Below are 7,500 nucleotides of genomic sequence, written 5' to 3' on the forward strand. Positions count from 1 at the left end.
ATTGCTCAATCTCGTGCGGCTAGAAGCCGCCTGTCCCTCTAAGAAGAAAAGTAATCGCTGACAGCACGAAGGATGTCACGCGACTAGTTAGCAGGCTAGAGTCTCGTTCGTTATCGGAATTAACCAGACAAATCGCTCCACCAACTAAGAACGGCCATGCACCACCACCCACCGAATCAAGAAAGAGCTATCAATCTGTCAATCCTTCCGGTGTCCGGGCCTGGTGAGGTTTCCCGTGTTGAGTCAAATTAAGCCGCAGGCTCCACTCCTGGTGGTGCCCTTCCGTCAATTCCTTTAAGTTTCAGCTTTGCAACCATACTTCCCCCGGAACCCAAAAGCTTTGGTTTCCCGGAGGCTGCCCGCCGAGTCATCGGAGGAACTGCGGCGGATCGCTGGCTGGCATCGTTTATGGTTAGAACTAGGGCGGTATCTGATCGCCTTCGAACCTCTAACTTTCGTTCTTGATTAATGAAAACATACTTGGCAAATGCTTTCGCTTCTGTTCGTCTTGCGACGATCCAAGAATTTCACCTCTAACGTCGCAATACGAATGCCCCCGCCTGTCCCTATTAATCATTACCTCGGGTTCCGAAAACCAACAAAATAGAACCGAGGTCCTATTCCATTATTCCATGCACACAGTATTCAGGCGGGCTTGCCTGCTTTAAGCACTCTAATTTGTTCAAAGTAAACGTGCCGGCCCACCGAGACACTCACTCAAGAGCACCCTGGTAGGATTGCAACGGGGTCCGCCTCGGGACGCACGAGCACGCACGAGGCGCGTCGCACGCCTTCAGCTCGCCCCACCGGCAGGACGTCCCACGATACATGCCAGTTAAACACCGACGGGCGGTGAACCAACAGCGTGGGACACAAATCCAACTACGAGCTTTTTAACCGCAACAACTTTAATATACGCTATTGGAGCTGGAATTACCGCGGCTGCTGGCACCAGACTTGCCCTCCAATAGATACTCGTTAAAGGATTTAAAGTGTACTCATTCCGATTACGGGGCCTCGGATGAGTCCCGTATCGTTATTTTTCGTCACTACCTCCCCGTGCCGGGAGTGGGTAATTTGCGCGCCTGCTGCCTTCCTTGGATGTGGTAGCCGTTTCTCAGGCTCCCTCTCCGGAATCGAACCCTGATTCCCCGTTACCCGTTACAACCATGGTAGGCGCAGAACCTACCATCGACAGTTGATAAGGCAGACATTTGAAAGATGCGTCGCCGGTACGAGGACCGTGCGATCAGCCCAAAGTTATTCAGAGTCACCAAGGCAAACGGACCGGACGAGCCGACCGATTGGTTTTGATCTAATAAAAGCGTCCCTTCCATCTCTGGTCGGGACTCTGTTTGCATGTATTAGCTCTAGAATTACCACAGTTATCCAAGTAACGTGGGTACGATCTAAGGAACCATAACTGATTTAATGAGCCATTCGCGGTTTCACCTTAATGCGGCTTGTACTGAGACATGCATGGCTTAATCTTTGAGACAAGCATATGACTACTGGCAGGATCAACCAGGGAGCTGCGTCAACTAGAGCTGAGCAGCCGGCCGCCCGGGAGTGTGTCCCGGGGGCCCGCGCGAACACGCAAGCGTCCGCTCAATTATTCTGCAAACAGGAGGAGGCTGAGCTCCCCTGCACGATACACCTCGAAACCCTCTCAGGTCCCGGCGGCGCGCAGCGCCGTCCTAAGTACTTGGTCGGGTTCGAGAGAGGCGCAATCGCCCGGAGTTTGGCGAGTAGACGCTTTAGGTGCGACCACCCGTGCTCCCAACTGAGCTTGCCGCTGCCGACAGAGGCCCGGGAGCGTGCTGTCGTGGCATTGCCGGCGGGAGACAACACGCGCCACCTACGGTGGCCGGCAGCTCCAACGCCAGCGCCACAGAAGGACAAAAGCCCCACTTGGGTGCCGAAGCGAACTCTCCCAGCACAGCGCACGCGCCAACACGTCCGCACAGCTGCGATACAAACCACCTGCGAGAACCGCAGAGGCGACCGAGCAGCAGACGGCGTCGCGGCGCCGAGCGCCGGGCGGCGGCGCATCCTCAGCGCACACAGTCCTCAATCGGACCAGCACACTGCAGATGTCCACCGCGCTTCGCACCGGGCCCGCGAGGACCTACTTTGGCCGCACGGCGCCGCGTGCAGGGTGCGCCGGCGCGCAGCTGCGCCGCCTGCCGCCTCCGTCGGCCGGCGCGCCTGCCACTGGCCGCCCCCACCAGCCGGCTGTAGCGCGTGCGCCCACGCACCGCGCGGCCAGCACGCCGGGAGGCCCCCCCTCACCGGCCGGGGACGGTCCCACCCAGCCACCGCCGCGTATCGCTTCACACCCACATGCCATTCACGTTCGTGGGCATGGTGGGTATCGCTGAAACAACCGGTTGGTAGCTCAACCGATCGTCGCCATCACTGATTCACCTCTAGCGAGAACAACCGCACCACAACGGTTTACCAGTTGTTCATTTGCGTAACGTCACCAGCAAACGTAGACGTCCATCGCCATTTGCAAATTCAACGATTGTTGCATGCCTGTGTCAGGTGTCACGACACACTATGTCTGCCCACATACACGCAACAACATGTGCACGCTTCGCGAACACGTGGAAGGTGGCCCCCGTACGTATGCGATGTCCATTGCGCGAACGACTGTCAACCGGCCTCTGTCGCATGTCGCAGATGTGGAACGCAGTGCACCATGCTGTCACGGTGTGTGAGAAGAGACGACTACGTCTGACAACACGCGCCACTACATCAACAGACGGCTCATGCTGATCGCCATCCAGGGCATACCACACTGCAATCCGGCTCTTATAGGGAGACGACACATAGCTGAGTGCACAACAGTTGGACCGCATGGTTCGCCGTTGTTGGCGCAGTCGTTGTACGGTCACATGTACCACGATGTATCATTCAGTACATGAGGACCAATGTGCAGTACAGTGTGTGATTTGGACGTACAACATCAGCGGACAGTTGACACAGGCCGTACCACAGCGTAGGCTAAGTGCTTCGCCATGCGAATGCCAATGAACAACTGCGAAGGGCATTGAGCATGTACGTCCTGCTGCCATCCACATTACAGTGTATCGCTGCAAGGTGTTTAACATGAAGCGATACACTGGGGACCAGGCAGTGCGAGTAGCAAACTATATTGCGGGGGTTGCAGTTAGGCAACACTACACTAATTTAACGCGTCGTATGACAATTACAGAGCGGGTTAAGGCCCAACGTGTGTTGGGTTAAGGCCCAACGTGTGTTGGGTTAAGGCCCAACGTGTGTTGGGTTAAGGCCCAACGTGTGTTGGGTTAAGGCCCAACGTGTGTTGGGTTAAGGCCCAACGTGTGTTGGGTTAAGGCCCAACGTGTGTTGGGTTAAGGCCCAACGTGTGTTGGGTTAAGGCCCAACGTGTGTTGGGTTAAGGCCCAACGTGTGTTGGGTTAAGGCCCAACGTGTGTTGGGTTAAGGCCCAACGTGTGTTGGGTTAAGGCCCAACGTGTGTTGGGTTAAGGCCCAACGTGTGTTGGGTTAAGGCCCAACGTGTGTTGGGTTAAGGCCCAACGTGGGTTGGGTTAAGGCCCAACGTGGGTTGGGTTAAGGCGCAACGTGGGTTGGGTTAAGGCCCAACGTGGGTTGGGTTAAGGCGCAACGTGGGTTGGGTTAAGGCGCAACGTGGGTTGGGTTAAGGCGCAACGTGGGTTGGGTTAAGGCGCAACGTGGGTTAGGTTAAGGCGCAACGTGGGTTAGGTTAAGGCGCAACGTAGGTTAGGTTAAGGCGCAATATAGGTTAGGTTAAGGCGCAATATAGGTTAGGTTAAGGCGCAATATAGGTTAGGTTAAGGCGCAATATAGGTTAGGTTAAGGCGCAATATAGGTTAGGTTAAGGCGCAATATAGGTTAGGTTAAGGCGCAACGTAGGTTAGGTTAAGGCGCAACATAGGTTAGGTTAAGGCGCAACATAGGTTAGGTTAAGGCGCAACATGGGTTAGGTTAAGGCGCAATATAGGTTAGGTTAAGGCACAATATGGGTTAGGTTAAGGCACAATATGGGTTAGGTTAAGGCACAATATGGGTTAGGTTAAGGCACAATATGGGTTAGGTTAAGGCACAATATGGGTTAGGTTAAGGCACAATATGGGTTAGGTTAAGGCACAATATGGGTTAGGTTAAGGCACAATATGGGTTAGGTTAAGGCACAATATGGGTTAGGTTAAGGCACAATATGGGTTAGGTTAAGGCACAATATGGGTTAGGTTAAGGCACAATATGGGTTAGGTTAAGGCACAATATGGGTTAGGTTAAGGCACAATATGGGTTAGGTTAAGGCACAATATGGGTTAGGTTAAGGCACAATATGGGTTAGGTTAAGGCACAATATGGGTTAGGTTAAGGCACAATATGGGTTAGGTTAAGGCACAATATGGGTTAGGTTAAGGCACAATATGGGTTAGGTTAAGGCACAATATGGGTTAGGTTAAGGCACAATATGGGTTAGGTTAAGGCACAATATGGGTTAGGTTAAGGCACAATATGGGTTAGGTTAAGGCACAATATGGGTTAGGTTAAGGCACAATATGGGTTAGGTTAAGGCACAATATGGGTTAGGTTAAGGCACAACGTGGGTTAGGTTAAGGCACAACGTGGGTTAGGTTAAGGCACAACGTGGGTTAGGTTAAGGCACAACGTGGGTTAGGTTAAGGCACAACGTGGGTTAGGTTAAGGCACAACGTGGGTTAGGTTAAGGCACAACGTGGGTTAGGTTAAGGCACAACGTGGGTTAGGTTAAGGCACAACGTGGGTTAGGTTAAGGCACAATACGGGTTAGGTTAAGGCACAATACGGGTTAGGTTAAGGCACAATACGGGTTAGGTTAAGGCACAATACGGGTTAGGTTAAGGCACAATACGGGTTAGGTTAAGGCACAATACGGGTTAGGTTAAGGCACAATACGGGTTAGGTTAAGGCACAATACGGGTTAGGTTAAGGCACAATACGGGTTAGGTTAAGGCACAATACGGGTTAGGTTAAGGCACAATACGGGTTAGGTTAAGGCACAATACGGGTTAGGTTAAGGCACAATACGGGTTAGGTTAAGGCACAATACGGGTTAGGTTAAGGCACAATACGGGTTAGGTTAAGGCACAATACGGGTTAGGTTAAGGCACAATACGGGTTAGGTTAAGGCACAATACGGGTTAGGTTAAGGCACAATACGGGTTAGGTTAAGGCACAATATGGGTTAGGTTAAGACACAATATGGGTTAGGTTAAGGCACAATATGGGTTAGGTTAAGGCACAATATGGGTTAGGTTAAGGCACAATATGGGTTAGGTTAAGGCACAATATGGGTTAGGTTAAGGCACAATATGGGTTAGGTTAAGGCACAATATGGGTTAGGTTAAGGCACAATATGGGTTAGGTTAAGGCACAATATGGGTTAGGTTAAGGCACAACGTGGGTTAGGTTAAGGCACAACGTGGGTTAGGTTAAGGCACAACGTGGGTTAGGTTAAGGCACAACGTGGGTTAGGTTAAGGCACAACGTGGGTTAGGTTAAGGCACAACGTGGGTTAGGTTAAGGCACAACGTGGGTTAGGTTAAGGCACAACGTGGGTTAGGTTAAGGCACAACGTGGGTTAGGTTAAGGCACAATACGGGTTAGGTTAAGGCACAATACGGGTTAGGTTAAGGCACAATACGGGTTAGGTTAAGGCACAATACGGGTTAGGTTAGGGCACAATACGGGTTAGGTTAAGGCACAATACGGGTTAGGTTAAGGCACAATACGGGTTAGGTTAAGGCACAATACGGGTTAGGTTAAGGCACAATACGGGTTAGGTTAAGGCACAATACGGGTTAGGTTAAGGCACAATACGGGTTAGGTTAAGGCACAATACGGGTTAGGTTAAGGCACAATACGGGTTAGGTTAAGGCACAATACGGGTTAGGTTAAGGTACAATACGGGTTAGGTTAAGGCACAATACGGGTTAGGTTAAGGCACAATATGGGTTAGGTTAAGGCACAATATGGGTTAGGTTAAGGCACAATATGGGTTAGGTTAAGGCACAATATGGGTTAGGTTAAGGCACAATATGGGTTAGGTTAAGGCACAATATGGGTTAGGTTAAGGCACAATATGGGTTAGGTTAAGGCACAATATGGGTTAGGTTAAGGCACAATATGGGTTAGGTTAAGGCACAATATGGGTTAGGTTAAGGCACAATATGGGTTAGGTTAAGGCACAATATGGGTTAGGTTAAGGCACAACGTGGGTTAGGTTAAGGCACAACGTGGGTTAGGTTAAGACACAACGTGGGTTAGGTTAAGGCACAACGTGGGTTAGGTTAAGGCACAACGTGGGTTAGGTTAAGGCACAACGTGGGTTAGGTTAAGGCACAACGTGGGTTAGGTTAAGGCACAATACGGGTTAGGTTAAGGCACAATACGGGTTAGGTTAAGGCACAATACGGGTTAGGTTAAGGCACAATACGGGTTAGGTTAAGGCACAATACGGGTTAGGTTAAGGCACAATACGGGTTAGGTTAAGGCACAATACGGGTTAGGTTAAGGCACAATACGGGTTAGGTTAAGGCACAATACGGGTTAGGTTAAGGCACAATACGGGTTAGGTTAAGGCACAATACGGGTTAGGTTAAGGCACAATACGGGTTAGGTTAAGGCACAATACGGGTTAGGTTAAGGCACAATACGGGTTAGGTTAAGGCACAATACGGGTTAGGTTAAGGCACAATACGGGTTAGGTTAAGGTACAATACGGGTTAGGTTAAGGCACAATACGGGTTAGGTTAAGGCACAATACGGGTTAGGTTAAGGCACAATATGGGTTAGGTTAAGGCACAATATGGGTTAGGTTAAGGCACAATATGGGTTAGGTTAAGGCACAATATGGGTTAGGTTAAGGCACAATATGGGTTAGGTTAAGGCACAATATGGGTTAGGTTAAGGCACAATATGGGTTAGGTTAAGGCACAATATGGGTTAGGTTAAGGCACAATATGGGTTAGGTTAAGGCACAATATGGGTTAGGTTAAGGCACAATATGGGTTAGGTTAAGGCACAACGTGGGTTAGGTTAAGGCACAACGTGGGTTAGGTTAAGACACAACGTGGGTTAGGTTAAGGCACAACGTGGGTTAGGTTAAGGCACAACGTGGGTTAGGTTAAGGCACAACGTGGGTTAGGTTAAGGCACAACGTGGGTTAGGTTAAGGCACAATACGGGTTAGGTTAAGGCACAATACGGGTTAGGTTAAGGCACAATACGGGTTAGGTTAAGGCACAATACGGGTTAGGTTAAGGCACAATACGGGTTAGGTTAAGGCACAATACGGGTTAGGTTAAGGCACAATACGGGTTAGGTTAAGGCACAATACGGGTTAGGTTAAGGCACAATACGGGTTAGGTTAAGGCACAATACGGGTTAGGTTAAGGCACAATACGGGTTAGGTTAAGGCACAATACGGGTTAGGTTAAGG

General features: G+C 50.4%; 1 non-coding gene across 1 annotated transcript in view; it reads right to left on the reverse strand.

Moving 5' to 3' along the window:
- Positions 1-1,531, reverse strand: part of LOC124579798 — a 1,910-nt gene extending 379 nt beyond the window's left edge. Inside the window, exon 1 of the ribosomal RNA XR_006972960.1 lies at positions 1-1,531. This exon is cut by the window's left edge and continues 379 nt beyond it. This is a non-coding gene — a ribosomal RNA (small subunit ribosomal RNA).
- Positions 1,532-7,500: the final 5,969 nt, after the last annotated feature.

Source organism: Schistocerca americana, unplaced genomic scaffold (genome assembly GCF_021461395.2).
Source record: "Schistocerca americana isolate TAMUIC-IGC-003095 unplaced genomic scaffold, iqSchAmer2.1 HiC_scaffold_313, whole genome shotgun sequence".
Classification (NCBI taxonomy): domain Eukaryota; kingdom Metazoa; phylum Arthropoda; class Insecta; order Orthoptera; family Acrididae; genus Schistocerca; species Schistocerca americana.